Genomic DNA, 18,011 nt, shown 5'->3' on the forward strand with positions numbered 1-18,011 from the left:
TCAGACTCACCCAGAGTGTTTGTTGGGTATCTGAGCATCCCATGACCAGTCAAGTTGGCATATAAAATAAGCCATCACACCTTGTGGGCAAAGATTAAACCCAACAAAGGAGGAAGCATGGTGGTTACTGTGTTTTATGGATGCTCAGTGGACACAGGTCAGGAAGAGGTCATGAAAACAGTGCCCACATCTGAGATAGATCATTCTTCATATTGTCACCATGAAATATCCATGGATGCGAAAGAGAAAAATGAGCTCATCTTAAAGCCCATTTAACAGAACCCTTTGGTCCTGGAGGTATTTCTTATCATATTCATTTAATTATGATTTTTATAGAAACTGGAGCATGGAAAACATGTAATTTTTTAATGGCCATAGCCTTTTGTAGTATTCTCTTTAATGAGCTCAGAAGATGAGAACAAATACAATGGGGACATCAGAGAGGCCCGTGGTCCCACTGGATTAATTGTTACTGCTTAGAATCACCTACAACTCAAGCCTGCAGAGAGCTTCAGATCCTCTGGGGACCACTGCTCCAGACTCAGCTTTGTCACACAGGGACTTTTGTCTCCTTATCTCCATGACTACAGGTCAAGGATACAGAGCACATCTGCACCAGTACAGAAACTTCAGAAGCCTACAGTAAGCCTGGAAGTCTAGGGCCACCATGCTACCTCCTCTCTGCATTCCCAGATCAGGCCCTGACTTTGTGGGCCACAGCCATGATGCACAGTGACAGGTTGCGGGAATAAAGATGAAATAGACATGGTTAGACTCCCTAGTTCCTGTGTCAATGAGAATAATATGTTTATGTATTGAGTGTTGTGGCATGTAACAGAGTACCAGTGTAACAGAGCCATCCGTGGCTCCACTGTCTGGAGCTCCACTCTCTGTGGTCCATCGCCCATGCTCCAGCCCAGCTGTGTTCTGCAACTGAGTGACAAATGGAGGATACTCAGGCTCCTTTCTGCACTCCCTACAATTGGATGAGCAAGATTTAGACAGAGAAACTCAGCTGGAGCAAGCACAAGAAAAGGCTCAACTACTCATGATCTGGGAGTTTACAGCCACAGAGGACTCCAGAATAAGTAGCTGAAGTCAGAAAAGAAGCTAAAATTTGGAGACTTGTAGATGTGAAAGCAAGGAAGTTGGAAGCAAGAGCTGTGACTCAGCTCCTCAGTCAAGCAAGATGTATCATGTGCACAAAGATGGGCAGCTTTCCTCTCTCCAAACCAGGTCCATCGTGCTATTCCAAAGCCTCCAGAGCTTCATCAACCATGAGCCAAAGTTGCCTATGAAATTGGGCAATAAAGCAGGAAATTCAAAGCCGACTCTGAAGGCCTGTCAGTGCCTACCTCCACACACCTGCATGGGGCTTGCTGGCACCTGAGTGCTTTATCGGGCCTTTCTCACTTACTTTGTAGCACTACGATAAGAGGTAGCCACTCTTTTATCAGATGTTCCTCTTAAGTTCATAGGGACCCCACCCCACACCCAAGGCTAGGGCAGAGCCAGCCCTAACAAGACTTCTCCCAAGAAGCTGTGTGGAAGTCAGTGGGCCATATGCCCAACCCTGGAGTCCAAAGCTGGCTAGGAAAAGATGTCTGGAAGAGGCGTCACAGCCCTGAGTCTGCTAGTGAGAGAGAGCCATTTCTTCTCCCACAGAAGCTGCCTGAGGAGCTATCAATTTTCTGTCACAAACAGAAGAAACAGAAAGGCTTCTTTCCAATCCAGAGAAAATTCAAGACCACCAGGCAACCAAAAACACAGTCTATATGAAATATATGGGAAACCCAGATCACATGAGGTCATAATGTTTCAGATTCTGGGCATCAAGAACAAAGGGTGTGAGAGGGGAACTGCCGAGCTGAGTCCCCTCCTGCCTGTCACAGACCTGGGAAGAATACCAGCTGTGATGGAGCCCAAGGTGATGGAACCCAAGGTGCTCTGTGTTGAGCCAACACATAGAAACTCCTGGAGAGTAAGAATCCACAGGGCAGAGTTGTGAAGAGAAACTCTCAGTAGTGTAGAAAAACACCCTGCCCCAATCTTTTAGACCAGTCCTCACCAGAGCATCCATGTAGAAACTGATACCGCAGAGACACCCAGGGCTTAGGTGGCACCAGGCACCCTCTTTTTCCACAAGCCCGACTACAACCTGTGTTTCTGGAAATGAAGACTTGGAAAACTCTGGCATCTGTCGCTAAATGAATTAGTCCCAAACTATATTGTGCACTACTCCACTCCCTATATCTTAAAAGGGAAGAACAGAAAACATTTAACTATTTTAATAGTTTTACTGGACCCAAAGCTAGAATAGGAATATTATAGGAGTTGGGATACTTGGTGTTTCCGGATGTGGTGACCCACACCTTTAATCACAGCACTCAGGAGGCAGAGGTAAGCTATGAATTCAAAGCCAACCTGGGCTACAAAATGAGTTCCAGGACAGCCAGAGCTACATAGAGAGACCTGTCTCAAAACAAACAAACAAACAAAAAGATGCTTGGTATACTCAAGGTAAATTCACAATTTGTGGTTATGTGACCAAAGATCTGATGAAATATATGGTGAAGGAAACAAGAACGTACAACTTGGAGGACATTCAATACAGTAATGATGACTCACTCTGATTCCTGTGTTCAAACTCTAGAACAAACTCCTAGTGTGAAACCACAATGTGTGATATAGGAGATACACGTGTGCAGACTAGACACTTCGCAAGAAAAGTTGGGCAACTAAAAGCTCTAGTCTCCACGGGAAACAGTGAAGCAGAACTGTTCTTTAGGCACATCATTAATTATTTGTTGGATAATTAATCAATTTTGGCAGAATAATCTGCTTGTAATTGGAGTCCCATAGGAAGTGGGCTGCACAGTCAGTACGGTAGTTTCACTCCTTCTGATGTGCACTTGTAGAGCCAAACCAACGCTGCCCACAGAAACACCAGGAGAACTCTGCCGATGTGTGGTGTCAAATGGCCCAGAGTATATGAGAAAGAGAAAGCAAGAAAAGGGCCTGTGGGGACACATGATGTAGGAAAGAATGGGGCTGAAAGAACCAGTCTACATAAATGAGAGTATGAGATCCCAGTTTCCAAAGAGTTTGCGATTTCAAATGCAAAAGTAAAACACAGACATTTTCAGTTGTATGGAGGTCGAACCTTCCCTAGCAGGTCTGTGTGTGTGTGTGTGTGTGTGTGTGTGTGTGTGTCGACCCACAGAACATCAACCTGGGGCAAAAGAGTCAGGGGTAGGGAATGGGGACAAGAGACAAAGAAAGAATGACCACAAGACAGGGTTCTGATCAAGTGGCAAACTTTATTTTTCTCAGGCTAGCTGATATAGTCAGTAGAGCAGGATATGGGAAGGGGCAGAATGGGTTGTTTGTGCACCAGGTGTTAGTGTAGGCAGGATATTAGGAAGCCACAAAGAGGATATTTGGCAGGGTAAAGAGTTCATGAGTAAGAGTCCAGGAAGGGTTGCCTAGGTGGCTGAGCCTGTGGGTGGAGGCCTGGGTCAAGTTGTTTCTTTTCTTGAGCTATGGTTCTAAGGAGCTACTATGTAAAGGTTAATATACAGCCATGTGGCTGGCCAAGAATGGCCTAGGATCTCATGCCAAGCCCTGAGATCTTTGGCTCCCAACATGTCTGTGTGTCTGTGTGTGTCTGTGTCTGTGTGTGTATATGTGTGTGTGTGTCTGTGTCTGTGTGTGTATATGTGTATCTGTGTCTGTGTGTGTGTGTGTGTTTGTGTGTGTCTGTGTCTGTGTGTGTATATGTGTATCTGTGTCTGTGTGTGTGTGTGTGTTTATGTGTGTCTGTATCTGTGTGTCTGTGTGTTTGGGTGTGTCTGTGTGTGTGTATGTGTGTGTGTGTGTGTGTGTGTGTGTGTGTGTGTGTGTCTGGTGTGTGTGTCTGGTGTGTGTGTCTGTGTCTGTGTATGTGACAGAGCAAAGGTTCATCCGTTTTGCCTCAGCTGGAACCATCTTCAGTTTAACATGAAACTGACCCCTCCCCCTTTTCTACCCACACTGAAATATTCAGATAGGGAAAAACAAGAGAAGGAACAGAACGTGGGGAGGTTTTGGGCACCTTATGGACACCAGGACAGCCCTATAGGTGACATCATACTCAGTGAGAAAATAATAAGTCCTAAGTGTAGAACAAGAGATGGAGTCTGTGGGGATCATCCCTGAAAGGGGTTGTGCCAAGAATTCTAGTTGGGTGGAAAGAATAAAGTTCTCAGGCCGCAAGGCCAGAGCTCCTGCAGAAAGTAAGGCCATCCATGTAGGATACGGAATGGACTCTACAAAAGTGCCGGTGAGTCATCAGAAAATTTTCAAGTGCCATAATAGCACAGAAATGTGAGGTCTTTAGGAACAAGACAAACAAAAATTCATGCTCACTAAAAACTGCACAGTAACTCTGACTAATTGAGGCAGAGAGTATGCTAGACCAGCAATGAAGGCCCTCCAGTTCAATGTTTGGTGAGATGCTGGTATGTTGCTCACTGCCCTTCTGAGTCTCAATGTTGAACTGTCTTTCCACTTTTGACCACATAGTTTGTTCTCTTGCCAGTTTGATTGAGAATTCCCTGGCTTCTGATTCACCAAAAGTCTCCCAAAGGGCCTGTTCACATGGCACTCCAAACATAAGCCTTGTTCAATGCCAGGAGTACATTTAGAATTTCTCTCAAAATGAAAAATAAAAACAATTGCTTGAATGGCATACATTTTTAAGAGGTATGGATAATCTAAATTTGTTTAGAATTCAGATATCGAATCTGATTGAAAACATGTACCCCCTTCTGTGGATTTCTGAAAAGGACCATTGGTTCATGGCAGTGATTCTATGCACTTGGACACATGCTCCCGTGGACACTGAGAGTGCTCCAGAGCAGAGAGGCCATGGTCCTCCCCAAGGCAGCCACCAAACCTGTTGAAACGATGCTGATGAAAGATTTGAGTTGAAATTCAATATCAAGTTCAAGCCAGCCCATTGTATCTTTTATTTTTCTTTTCCTAATGTTTATTTCAACCACTCTTCTCTGTACTTCTGGGTTTTGTCTGGGCCTGGAAGTAAAATAGCCAAGATGCCAAGAAGAGGGAAAAAGTCCTGCCCCTTTCTGGCTTCAGTGAAGACCAGAAGGCACAGGTGAACATCAAGATCTACTTCCAGCTCATGTGCTTCCTTTCGTGGAGAGCAAACCATCCAGACCTGCCCCCAAGGGTCCCCAAGTGCCCCCTCAGTGCAGGGTGACAGACTACACAGACTCAAACACTGCTTTTAATTTTAGTGGTTACTTTCAGAAGGTCTGTTATCACCAGCAATTAAGTGTCAGCTTTAATCTTTCACTCTAAGCAAGAATGTTGGGGGCTGGACACCCAGGCCAGATTCCAACACTAGAAACTCCACCTCTGCAGGCTCCTCAGGGACAGATGCATGAGGAAGCCAACTCCAAAAGCAACCAAAAGTTTTCTCTCATAAACAGAAAACAAGACTGGACAAGGCTTAAACTTTATGACTCTCTCCACTGTTGCATTTTAAGGCGCCATTGGGAATTCCATGAAGAAGTCAAGTAGCCACGCATCTGGAGAACCCAGCAATGGAGACATCAGGCCTTGGCGTCAAAACCCTCTAAACACTGAACTGAGACTATGAAGGCCTCAGAATTCTCCTCACAGAAAACTCCTGTCTTTGTGAGTCAGATAAACAAAGCGCTAGAGAACATGTAAATTAAATAGTAGCTACAAGCACCAACTGACAGGAAGAATGGCAGAGAGCTATGTGTGCTAAGGTCCACATCACTCATAGGTGTGCAATTCATTCACCTCTCTGCCCCTCTCATCCCAAAGCCTGGACATTCACCTCAGAGACACATGGGTAAAAGTGTCCTCGAAGGCAAGTTACCTTTAGAGTTTAATCTTGGAAAAGTTGTTAGTCAGCTACACATCACACCATCCTGTAAGCTAAGTACATTAGAGGTGTTTTTCTCACCCATCATCTCCTGTCAACAGTGTGATAAAGAGTTCAGTGAGCGCAATAGAGCCTTGTTTACCTGGAAGAGACAGAACCAGGCCTGTATTTATAACACTTGATTGCTTTGCTTTCTGTGATTGAGACCAATTGACAGAGGCCCACCCGACATTTCTAAAATGGAATAGTTCCTTTTCCCTCTTATTAGATACTGTGTAGGCCCCTACTCTGAAGTGTCCCTCCCCCAGGCTGCTCTGCTTGGTTGGCTCGGCACGCATAGACTCAACTCCAAAATATGGCTCTTGGTCCAGGATGGCTGTAAGCATTGCCAGGAACCAGCAGGAGGGTGTGTGGGAGCAGAAGACAACTCCACCTCCTTACGAGGATTTTCTGGAAGTTGACACCATGTTTTCACTTATGTCCTGGAATCAGACTCTCTTAGCAAGATCACAAGTGTCTGTGGCGGTAGCTGGGAGATGCTGTCCTCACTTAGACCCTTCATCCACTGAGTGAGTTTCTATGGCCACAAACTCAGAGGCTCTCCTCAACACATGTTCCCTAGTTCCCATGATTGTGGAACTCAGTCTGAGATTTCCTTAACAGAGATCGACTACCCCTGGACAACAGGAAACCATGCCCTCATCTCTCTCAGATTCTGAGCCCTGTGACTCCCATATAATCTCTTCCCATGGCCTTTGCTCAGTGGCCAGCAGCCTCTCTGGTGCTGTGAAATGCCCTCTACCTCCCGTTTATAACAAGCCACGTTGCATCCCACACCCACATAGACATGAAGAATCACCTATTTGTCCAGGGGCCCTGTATCCTGCCACTGCATCAAGCCTCTTCTGTAATGTAAGGTGACAGTCCCAAGTTCCAAGAAATAAACCTGAAAACGTTGGCTATTTGGGTGACTGCATCAACTGTAATCACTTGGGGACAGAATTCCTGAAAATTAGAGAGAAGACAGATATCAGATCACATGGGGCTTCCTTAGGGAGAGAAAGGAAGAAGGGAGCCTCCTCTGAGGTTACAATAAGTATCACATGGATACCCAAGAGCTTCCTGTATCCCCAGAAAGCTGTCTTTCACAGTGATGTCTGGCTTCCTCCAGGGGGACATGGAGGTGGTGAGAGGCTGATGTCCAATAATTGATTGGGCCATTTATTTATTTAGCCCCAAACACCAAAATATACACTAGACTTGTGGCATTCCTCACCAGGCTGCCTTTAAGAGCAAACCACAGTGGCGAAGCCACCTGTAAGAACTGCTGAGAACAGGTGCAGCAGAGACCTCTGGTAAGAGGCATACACAGAATGAAGACTATATCTGGGAGGTACCACTGAGAGAAGAAGAGGCGGAGGACTCCCCAGGGCTCCTTTGACACATATGACATGTGCATCTGACTTGTGTTAATTATTCAAAAGTGATCATTGTTTCACTTCCAGACGCCAGAACTAGATGAACAGCAAAATGTAATCTAACAGCTAGGCAAGGTAGCTCATACTCACAGTCCAAGCACTTCAGAGGCTGAGATAGGAGGATTGCCAAAGCTTGGGGTCAGCCTCCGCTACAGAAAGATCCTCTGGAAAAAAATGGAAGTAGAAGCAAGGGAAGAAGAGAGGATGGAGGGAGAGAGGGGAGGAGGGGATGGAGGAAGGGATCTAAATGATGCACCTGGCTCTCTGTTTAAATGTGATAAGATATCTGTGCAGCCCAGCCGGCTATATGACTGAAGCTAGATACTGGACATCTCTGCTTTGAGAGATGATGACCTATGGGAATGTTCAGACTCAGTAATCATAAAATAGTAGGCACTGGTATCCAGGGCCATGATCACACATCACACTCAGCAATGTGCCCGGTTGGAGTACAGATTGTTCTGATGTGAGAACATCTAGAAGACATTGTTGGACTAGTGATAAGTGGATTATAGATTTGTCCATCTTCTCCTTGCTGTAATGAAGTACCCGAGTCTTGGAACTTATAAGTTAAGTTATTAAGCTCATTGGGGCGGGGGAGGAGCTGAAATTCTACCATTTGACTCCCTTGTGGACCTGGCCTTTGAGGAAATTGGATGGTCAAAATTCAACATGGTGGATGTTACCACAGCAGGCATGCCTATGAAGAAGGAAGCACATGATGACAGCAAGAAACAAAGAATAGGGAAGACCTGTTCCTGCTCTTCCTGAGAGAAGCATCCCATAGTGCAATCAGCCAGGTTCCACCTCAAGGGTCCCACCACTCTTGCTACTGTGAGCTGTTGAGGGACACAATATATCCAAACCAACAGATAAAGGGGGAGGAGAAAAGAAAAGAGGATCAGCGGTGAAGGGACTATACTTCCATGGAGCGTGCTCATTAAACCATGGAACCTGGGGGTTGTTCACAGAGTATAGCATTTGCTTCCCACTGGACTTCCATGTCAACAACAGAGCAGCCATGAAGCTGGTTCATGCAGGGGTTGTGAAGAGGGTCTGCTGCTGCTGCTGAGAACCTATAAATGACAACTGAAATCACTTGAACTAGCCTTTGATCATTGTCACCCAGTCCAACTTCTGGCACAAGCTCACTCAGCTCCCTGATTACCAAAATGTGAGGTGGAACAGCCACAGGCTCCATGGACCAAACCACTCTGGCTGCCATGCCCTCCCCACCACAATAGACTCTGCCCTCTGAACTGGAAGTTGAATAAACCTCTCCTCCCTTAACTGCTTCTGTGGGTAGCAATGAGAACCGTAACTAATGTCATCTGCATGAAAACACGTGTTCATGTATGTGTCCATACATGTGCAGACACATTCTGGGATCGGCTTTGACCAGACTTGTCTCTCTGTCAGTTGCTGAGACATCCGGACAGATGCCTACAAGGCAGCTTAGCTCCCCCTCCATGTAAAATCTCAGGATACAAGCACAAAAATTTTTGTAAAACAAGCTATTGTGCCAGAGAACCAGGACAAGAGACATCTGCTTTTTTTCTAAGCAGCCATACTGAGGCACCTCACCCCAGCAACCCAGCCTGCCCAGCTTTCACACCAGTTGCACGAGACTCTCAGGCCTGTACAGATCCAGTTTTCCATTTCCCCTCATTTAGCTCGTGCCAATGGGCTGGGCTAGGAAAGGCAGGAGAGTAAAGCCAACACAGCAAAGTTTGTTGAGTAGCTGCTAAACGCATTGCTAAGCCGACACTTTTGGGCATTGACTTCCCACAGTTCCAGATGCTTCCTCAAATACCTGCAGTCAGAAACACAAGCCTAGCTTGGTCATATTGACATGAGGGTTTTGGACGCTTCAGGTGCAACCTGAATGTGTTTGAATCTGATACTGTTGGAATCCAAACTTGTCATAAGCAGGTTTAGTATCCATCCCATAGGCAGGGACACCACACTTGAGCAGGGGAACCAAAGCCATCCCAGCTAGTTTCGGGGCTGTGATGTCCTGACAGTGGCATTCTATGTCAGAGTCCTCCAGCTGAGGAAGCCTGTGGCCTTCTGGCCACAGTTCACCCCACACACTAGCTTCTCTTCTGTCCAAACACCCACCTTACATCGCCCTTTGTCCTCTAAATTCACTTCTGCTCTTCATTTCTTCATAAGCTGAGTGGCTCCCATAATCTAAACTTTCACCCACATGGCCCCAGATTCAAACACGTCTCACTGTTTTATATTTTCAGTTACATATGAAAGGCTTTTAGGCATATGTTTCCTGCTCCCTCTGACTCATCTCAGACAAATAAATAAATTGTTTCTTCTCACCATTTCCTTGGGTTTTGTGGAATAGGTAATGGTGGTACAGATCCAACTTTGCTCCTCCATTGTGTCCTCTGAGGTCACCCGAGTCGACTCTTCTCACTGCTATTGGGCAGCATTTCCTGCCTGGTTAGACCCCACAGCAATTTAAAAGGTTGAGTGTTGGTATTCAACATTCAGAGAGAAGAGAACCAAAGGGATCCACCTGCCTGGCCGAAGCACAAAGCAAGAGACAGACAAGCCTGACCAAAGCCGAGGGTAGCAAGGTATGAAGTAAACCTGTAGTAGGGCTCATACATGTGAACCACAAATATCACAAGTCCTGAGTCCCCATAAAGGTCAGTGAGAACAGAGACCCAAGTGATCACCAGCAAGGCAGGGTGAGCATGAGCAGAGGGCAGCTGAGTGGATGACCACAGGGGACAAGAAGAGTGACGTGCAGACTGCCACAGAAGTACACAGCCCACAGGGAAGTCAAAATCCTACTCTTCTGCAGTCTCCAACAGAGTTTCTGCCCTACCCCCATTTAAGAATTGGGTGTGCAGACAGCAAAGAGTGTACAAGGGAGGAACTCTTTGTCAGCTCAAGGCTAACAAACTTCAAACAAAGCAAAACACCAAGAGGGAAGTAAAAAGAGTTTTCACAGGATAGATTGTTGGCTCCTGGGTCTCTCCTGGCTCCTCTCTTCTGTCTTCAAGACTTGTGCATATTACCTTTACAGCTGTTTCCATTGGGGGTCAGGCCACAGAAGCTCCACTCCCAAGTGCCGCCTCCTCTGTGTTTAGGTTTTCATCTGAGCCTGCTTTGCCTGCTTGCTTTTGCTCTGAGTCCTATGCCCATTGATGTCATTGCTCAATGCCTGTATCATTGCAGGAGGGGAATGGGCTATTAAAGAATGAACTCATGGCCTCATCTTTACACACACACACACAACTGCCTTTCTTTTTCATAACATTTCACTTATTCTTTTAGACAGTTTACCTCAAAAAAGCCTAAGTAAAAATAGCCTGTTTGTGTAGCTCTAGGTGTCCCATAATTACACTGTGTCATGAAGCACAGTCATGAGTGAGACTGGCTCCCATTAGCTCATTAATATTTATACAGACCTCAGCACTGGATCCTCTCCATGGTGAGCACACTTACTCTGGAAATGGCTTCTGATAGTCTGGGCTTTCCTAGGTTTGGGGCACCTGGCACCAAGCCATTGCCCAGTGATATACAACACAGTGTGGACTGTGAGCTCACCCAGGGCCCCAGGGACTGTGTGAGCTGCTACACCATTGTGCAATAGCCTGGGAGGTGATGAGCTCCCCACTTGGGAAATGGGGGTGGCTCTCCCTACACAAGGTGACTCACCCTGCTTTCATCTTCTTGACAGCAGCGTTTTGTCTGTAGCTGCCTCAAAATATTATCTCCATTTCATCATAGCTAATATTTTATAGACTTGTGTTTCTTCAACAAATAATCAAAACCACCCATATCCCCTCTGGGTGGGAGCAGCCTGGGAAGAGTATAATGGGATGTTTCCGGCCATTACACATGTCTATTGTATATGCTCAAATCTTTTACATTACTCATTCGACATCTGAATGTGACATTTAAACTATTAAAAGGGGGGAGGGATTATTACCAAATGATTCTAAAAAGAAACAATTAGGACATTCAAAGGAGTTGCTCATACAAACATTCTACAAATATAACCAAATCAGATGGTTCTAATTCATCCTTTTCAGGGTAACAGAAATAGGTGACTGGGGTCAGATGCTTGCAGCAAAGCACACTTTCTGGTTCCATAAATTTTCTAAAGCTAAAAATGGTTTCTATACTCACTGTTCCTAAGATGGAGTTTCCGACAGAAAGGGAAGATCCCCATAACTCCACATATTTGCAAACATTTCTTCAATGCAGATATATTTCATAATGACCCAGAAATATGTGATCATAGGACTAGTCCCTCAGACAAAAATAAATACAAAAATGAATAAACTCGACAATCTAGTTGTCTTTACTCGTTTCTTTTGAATTCTCAATATTGCTAAAATGTGGTCTCTTGAAAGAATAACTTGGAGGGCCAAAGATGGGAATTAGACTTGACATTTTGAATGAATCATGTTGCAGTATAATTTACATGTGCTGAAGATCCCCAAATTTCAGTTGTACATTCCACAAACATTTCACCACCCCAAAGATTCTCAGGTATCCTGTTGCAGTCAGACTGCCCCCAGAAAACAGTGATTTTCTGTGTCTCTATAGAGCACTTTTTCCTTTCTGGAACTTGGTATACACTGAATTATATGATGAGAACTTTTGCTAGTTTTAATATTAAATCTTTTTCATATATAGTTAAAATAAACAGCACATATAAAGATGTATAACTTGATAAATACTTAGCAATCCAGCTGTGAAGCCACCTCTAAGATTGTGGGCAAAATCCATCACCTCCCTTCTTAAGTAGCTCTTCCCTTTGGCTCTTGCCATGGGTCCTTAGAAAATGATTCATCTACTTCCTGCCACTATAGATTAGCTCGTTTTTGTTCTACAATGTTATGTAAATGAAATCACAATTGCATGACACTTTGTCTGGCTTTGCTCTCAGCACAGAAGATTGGATTCATCCGTGCTGCACTGTGGAACATTGACCCTGTGCTTTTACTGTCATGCAGCATCCCATCATGTGGTCATTCCACATGGTCTACTCATTCACCTTTTAATAAAAAGCCACATCTTTTTCAGTTCCTGACCCTTAATGATCAAGCTTCTGCTATTGTTCTCATACAAATCTTTGCCAAGGCACATGCTTGCACCTCCCTTGGGAAAACGCTAAGTGGTGGAAACAACCCGTCATTTGGGAGGGCTTGTTTAACCATCTCAAGAAACTCTCAGGCTGTTTCCAAGCAGCTGTTCATTCCACATGTCCATTAAGAGTCGATGAGTGATCTGTTACCACACCTTATGGTCAGTACTCACCGTGGCCATCATGTGCAGCACTGTCTCAGTGAGCATGTCCCTGGGGTTAATGACAGAGAGTTACCACACCCTTGTCACCTATCCACCTTGCTTGGTGAACTGTCTCTTGGATAATATATCCTTAATTAGTTTGCTTGTTTTTTACTGTTCAATTTTGGATGTGTTCTTTATATGTGGGTACAAGTTCTTGCTTCGATAGGATATGCAAATAGGCTCTGCCCAAGTGCCACTTATCATTGAGAACTTGGAAAACAAGATGCTTTTAACCTAATTAGAAACAACCCTTGTTAATTCTTTCCGAGGAGATATCATGGCCATGAAGCCTGCTGAGGCAAGTGTTCTGAGTGTAACCTGGAGACTGGGATCTGGAAGCCTCAGGGTCCATGACCTACCAGGACAAGTCCATGATAACTTTGATGAATTGCTGGAAGCCGATCATCAGCCAGCCGAGATGAGACCTCTGGGATAGAGGCCTTGGGAGGGACTCACACTTCCGTGGTTTTACCTCCCAGAAGCCAAGCAGCTTCTCACATTAAAAGCCAAGAAAGTTTCTGGCAAAGAAAGAAGAAAACTAACTCTATTGAAATGCACGGGGAAACCTCTGCAGCAGAGGTCTCCTGTCCCAGGAAAGGACTGGCTGAGCCTGTTCCCACCAAGAAGTACATGTCTGGCCCTGCCCCTGGGTCCACCAAGGCTAGGCACACTTGGGAAGGACATAGCCCAGCAACCCACCAAAACTAAGAAAAGCTTCCTTTCCCCATACCCATCCACAGGTCTAACAGGGACCCAGAACAAAACCAACTCCCCACAGTTTAGAATCCTAAGACCCAATCTCTACCTGGGTAGAGTTGGTGGGAAACCAGACACCTGAGAACCTAGAATCTCCAGTTTTAGGACTTACTAATACATCCCAACTTGCCACAAGATAGCCCACGGAAATCTCTTGTTTCTTTTCCTATTATGAAATCCATTATGAGTGCCTTTAAATAAACAAACTAAAAGTTACAAGGCACACCAACACCAAAATGTGGTGTGTACAAGGATGAGAGGCTGACTTGCCAGACAGCTGCAAGTAAACCTTGGAATCATCAGACAATAACTTTAAAATGTCCTTGATTAATAGTGTAAGGAATAAGAGAAAAAGCAAAAAAATCAAGAAAAGAAAGATGATCAGAGAAGAGTCGGACATTTTAGGAAAGTTAAAAAAACAAAAACAAAAACACAAGGAGACCTGCTCATGGGAAGAAATCTAATATGAAATTATGAAAGCAAATGAAATAAAGACAAAAAAATAATGTCAAAAGAGTTGAGGCAATTTTAAAAGTCTAGGATATGTTTAGTTAGGGTACTACAAAAAGAAAAGTGAAAGAATGGAACAGAATGAATGAAGTAAAAATGACCAAGAATCAATCAAATATAATGGCAACAATAAGCCACATATAAAAACAAACAAAAAAGACATGAAGATGATTAACACTAACTCACAGGCATATCATAAACCAAACAGAAACGCTCAGAAGAAATCACAGCAACTTATCTATGGGAACAACACCAGTGAAAGAAACACACTTTGGCCCTGAAACCAGAGCCAAATCTGACCTTGAATCTGAGCAGAAAACCAACCAAACCCTGAGCAGGAGATCTAGCCAATCTGACCAATCCCCACCCTGGAAATTTCCCTAGAAAAATTCTGCCCCTAAGAACCCCTATATAAACCCTGTGTCTGTTCAGCTTGTGGCTGTCTGGCTACCCGGCTGTCCTTTGCCACCCTGGCAGAGGCAGCCACTCACCTGGCTTTCAATAAATGTCTTGAGTGAGGTTTGCATGAGAACCTTTCCTTAGCCTGAATGGAGGGGGGCGGTAACAACTTTTCCCCGGAGCCAGAGCAGAGCTGTAACACTTTCACTGGGGAAACATTCCACTAGGGAAGTGGAGTTGTTAATCTCAGGGGACCTGAGCTGAACTGTAACAACTTTGCAGGGGAAGCCCTCCCTTGCCAGAGCAGAGCTATTACACTGGGGAATCCTTTGCCTGGAGCAAGGCTGTAAGCTGCTATGCTTACTGTGGCTCCCAAGTACCAGAATACCTTTTCATCTGAGCTGTAACACTCAGTATTCTGTGGCTCCCGAGTGCCAGAATCCCTGCCCATCCAATCAGATCCGTGTTAATGCTTACATTTGCCCCACATAAACTTTCTTCTACATGTTTACAATATACCCTGTAATATGCACTATATTAATAGAAGCAGTTGTTGCAAGTAAGTCTGCCATGTTAAGTAACTCTGAGAAATGAGGGAAGGATCTTCATGCACTGTTGGCTGTTCTTTTATTTATTTATTTTGTATTTGAATTAGAAACAAGATTGTTTTACATGACAATCCCAGTTCCCTTCTCCCACCCATCCTCCCCTGCCACCCCCGCCCAACTAAAACCCTACCTATCACATATCCTTTCTGCTCCCCCTGGATGGTGAGGCCTTCCATAGGTTGTCATTAGAGTCTATCGTATCCTTTGGGATAGGGCTTAGACCCACCCCCGTGTGTCTTGGGAGTATTCCTCTATGTGGAATGAGCTCCCAAATTCCACACCTATACTAGGGATAAGTCCTGAACTACTACAGGAGGCCCTGTAGATTTCTGAGGTTTCCTCACAGAAACCCATGTTTCTGGGGTCTGGATCAGTCCCATGCTGGTATCCCAGCTATCAATCTGGGGAGCAAGAGTTGCCTGATATTCAGGTCAGCTGTTTCTGTACGTTTCACCAGCCTGGTCTGGAACCCTTTGCTCTTCACTCATCCTTCTCTGCATCTGGATTCCAATTCAGTTCAGTGATTAGTTGTGGGTGTCTGCTTCTACTTCCGCCAGCTGCTGGATGAGGACTATCGGATGGCATGTAAGTCAGTCATCAATCTCATTATCAGGAGAGGGCAATTAAGGTAGCCTCTCCTCTGTTGCTTAGATTGCTAGCTGGTGTCATCTTTGTAGATCTCCAGACATTTTCCTAGTAACTGATTTCTCTGTAAACTTAAAACCCTCTATTATGGTATCTCTATTCTTGTTATCTTCTATTCTTCACCTGACTCAACCTTTCTGCTCCCTCATGTCCTCTGCATGCCTCCTCTTCTCCCCTTCTCATTCTTCTAGCTCCCTCCCCCCTTTTCCCGTGCTCCCAATTTGCTCAGGGGGTCTTGACCATTTCCCCTTCTCCAAGGGACCACATATGTCTCTCTTAGGGTACTCCTTTGTCTGGCAGTGTGGATTGTAGGCTGGTAATCCTTTACTCTATCCATATATGAGTGAGTACATACCATGTTTGTCTTTTTGTGATTGGGTTACCTTGCTCAGAATGGTTTCTTTTAGTTCCATCCATTTTCCTGAAAATTTCAAGATTCCATTGTTTTTTTCTGCTGAGTAGTATTCTATTGTATAAATGTACCACATTTTCTCTATCCATTCTTCGGTTGAGGAGCATCTAGGCTGCTTCCAGTTTCTGGCTATTACAAATAGTGCTGCTATGAACATCGTTGAACAGATGTCCTTGTTGTATGAATGTGCTTCTTTTGGGTATATGCCTAGGAGTGGAATTGCTGGATCTTGTGGTAGACTGATTCCCATTTTCTTGAGGAGTCGCCATACTGATTTCCAAAGTGGCTGTACAAGTTGGCACTCCCACCAGCAGTGGAGAAGTGTTCCCCTTTCTCCACATCCTCTCCAGCATAAACTGTCATTGGTGTTTTTGATTTTGGCCATTCTGACAGGAGTAAGATGGTATCTCAGAGTTGTTTTGATTTGCATTTCCCTGATGGCTAAGGATGTTGAACACTTTCTTATGTGTCTTTCAGTCATTTTAGATTCCTCTATTGAGAATTCTCTATTTAGTTCTGTACCCCACTTTTTAATTGGATTGTTTCGTGTTTTGGAGACTAGCTTCTTGAGTTCTTTGTATATTTTGGAGAACAGCCCTCTATCAGATGTGGGGTTGGTGAATATCTTTTCCCATTCTATGGGCTGGAGTTTTGTCTTGCTGACTGTGTCCTTTGCCTTACAGAAGTGTCTCAGTTTCAGGAGGTCCCTATTATCAATTGTTGATCTCAGTGTCTGTGCTACTGAGGTAATGTTCAGAATCGGTCTCCTGTACCAATTAATTCAAGGGTATTTCCCACTTTATCTTCTAGTAGGTTCAGTGTGGTTGGATTTATGTTGAGGTCTTTGATCCATTTTGACTTAAGTTTTGTGGGTGGCGATAGGCTTGGGTCTATCTGCAGTCTTCTACATGTCCGCAACCAGTTATGCCAGCACCATTTGTTGAAGATGTTCTCTTTGTTCCATCATATAAGTTTGGATTGTTTATCAAAAAACAGGTGTTCATAGGTGTGTGGGTTTTCAACTCTATTCCATTGGTCTACCTGTCTATTTTTGTGCCAATACCAAGCTGTTTTCAGGACTATAGCTCTGTAATAGAACTTGAAGTCAGGGATGGTGATGCCTCCAGAAGTTCTTTTATTGTACAGGGTTGTTTTGGCTTTCCTGGGTCTTTTGTTTCTCCATATAAAGTTGAGAATTGTTCTTTCATGGTCTGTGAAGAATTGTGTTGGGATTATGATGGGGATTGCATTGAATCTGTAGATTGCTTTTGACAAGATTGCCATTTTTACTATGTTGATCCTACCTATCCAAGAGCATGGGAGATCTTTCCATTTTCTGGTATCTTCTTTAATTTCTTTTTTTAGAGACTCAAAATTCTTACTGTACAGGTCTTTCACGTTTTTGGTTAGTGTTACCCCAAGGTATTTTATGTTGTTTGTGGCAATTGTAAAGGGTGATGTTTCTCTGATTTCTTTCTCCACCAATGTGTCATTGGTATAGAGTAGGGCTACAGACTTTTTTGAGTTAATCTTGTATCCTGCCACTTTGCTGAAGGTGTTTATCAGCTGTAGGAGTTCCCTGGTAGAGTTTTTCAGGTCACTCATGTAGACTATCATATCGTCTGCAAATAGGGAGAGTTTGACTTCTTCCTTTCCGATTTGTATTCCCTTGACCTTCTTTTGTTGTCTTATTGCTCTAGCTAGAATTTCAAGGACAATATTGAAGAGGTATGGAGAGAGTGGACGGCCTTGTCTTGTACCTGATTTTAGAGGAATTGCATTGAGTTTCTCTCCATTTAATTTGATGTTGGCTGTTGGCTTGCTGTATATTGCTTTTATTGTGTTGAGGTATGTTCCTGTCATCCCTGATTTCTCCAAGACCTTTATCATGAAGGGGTGTTGGATTTTGTCAAAGGCTTTTTCGGCATCTAGTGTGATGATGATGTTTTGGTTTTTTT

The 18,011-nt window shown here is 44.3% G+C and overlaps 1 long non-coding RNA gene across 1 annotated transcript; it reads right to left on the reverse strand.

Annotated features, from left to right (window-relative positions):
• Nucleotides 1-9,499: 9,499 nt before the first annotated feature.
• On the reverse strand, nt 9,500-11,058 carry LOC118238246. The gene is made up of 3 exons (XR_004768033.1): nt 10,830-11,058; nt 10,437-10,582; nt 9,500-9,849 (listed from the first exon to the last, which is right to left on the reverse strand). It is a non-coding gene; the product is annotated as an uncharacterized LOC118238246 (long non-coding RNA).
• Nucleotides 11,059-18,011: the final 6,953 nt, after the last annotated feature.

This window comes from Cricetulus griseus, chromosome 2, assembly GCF_003668045.3.
Source record: "Cricetulus griseus strain 17A/GY chromosome 2, alternate assembly CriGri-PICRH-1.0, whole genome shotgun sequence".
Lineage (NCBI taxonomy): Eukaryota > Metazoa > Chordata > Mammalia > Rodentia > Cricetidae > Cricetulus > Cricetulus griseus.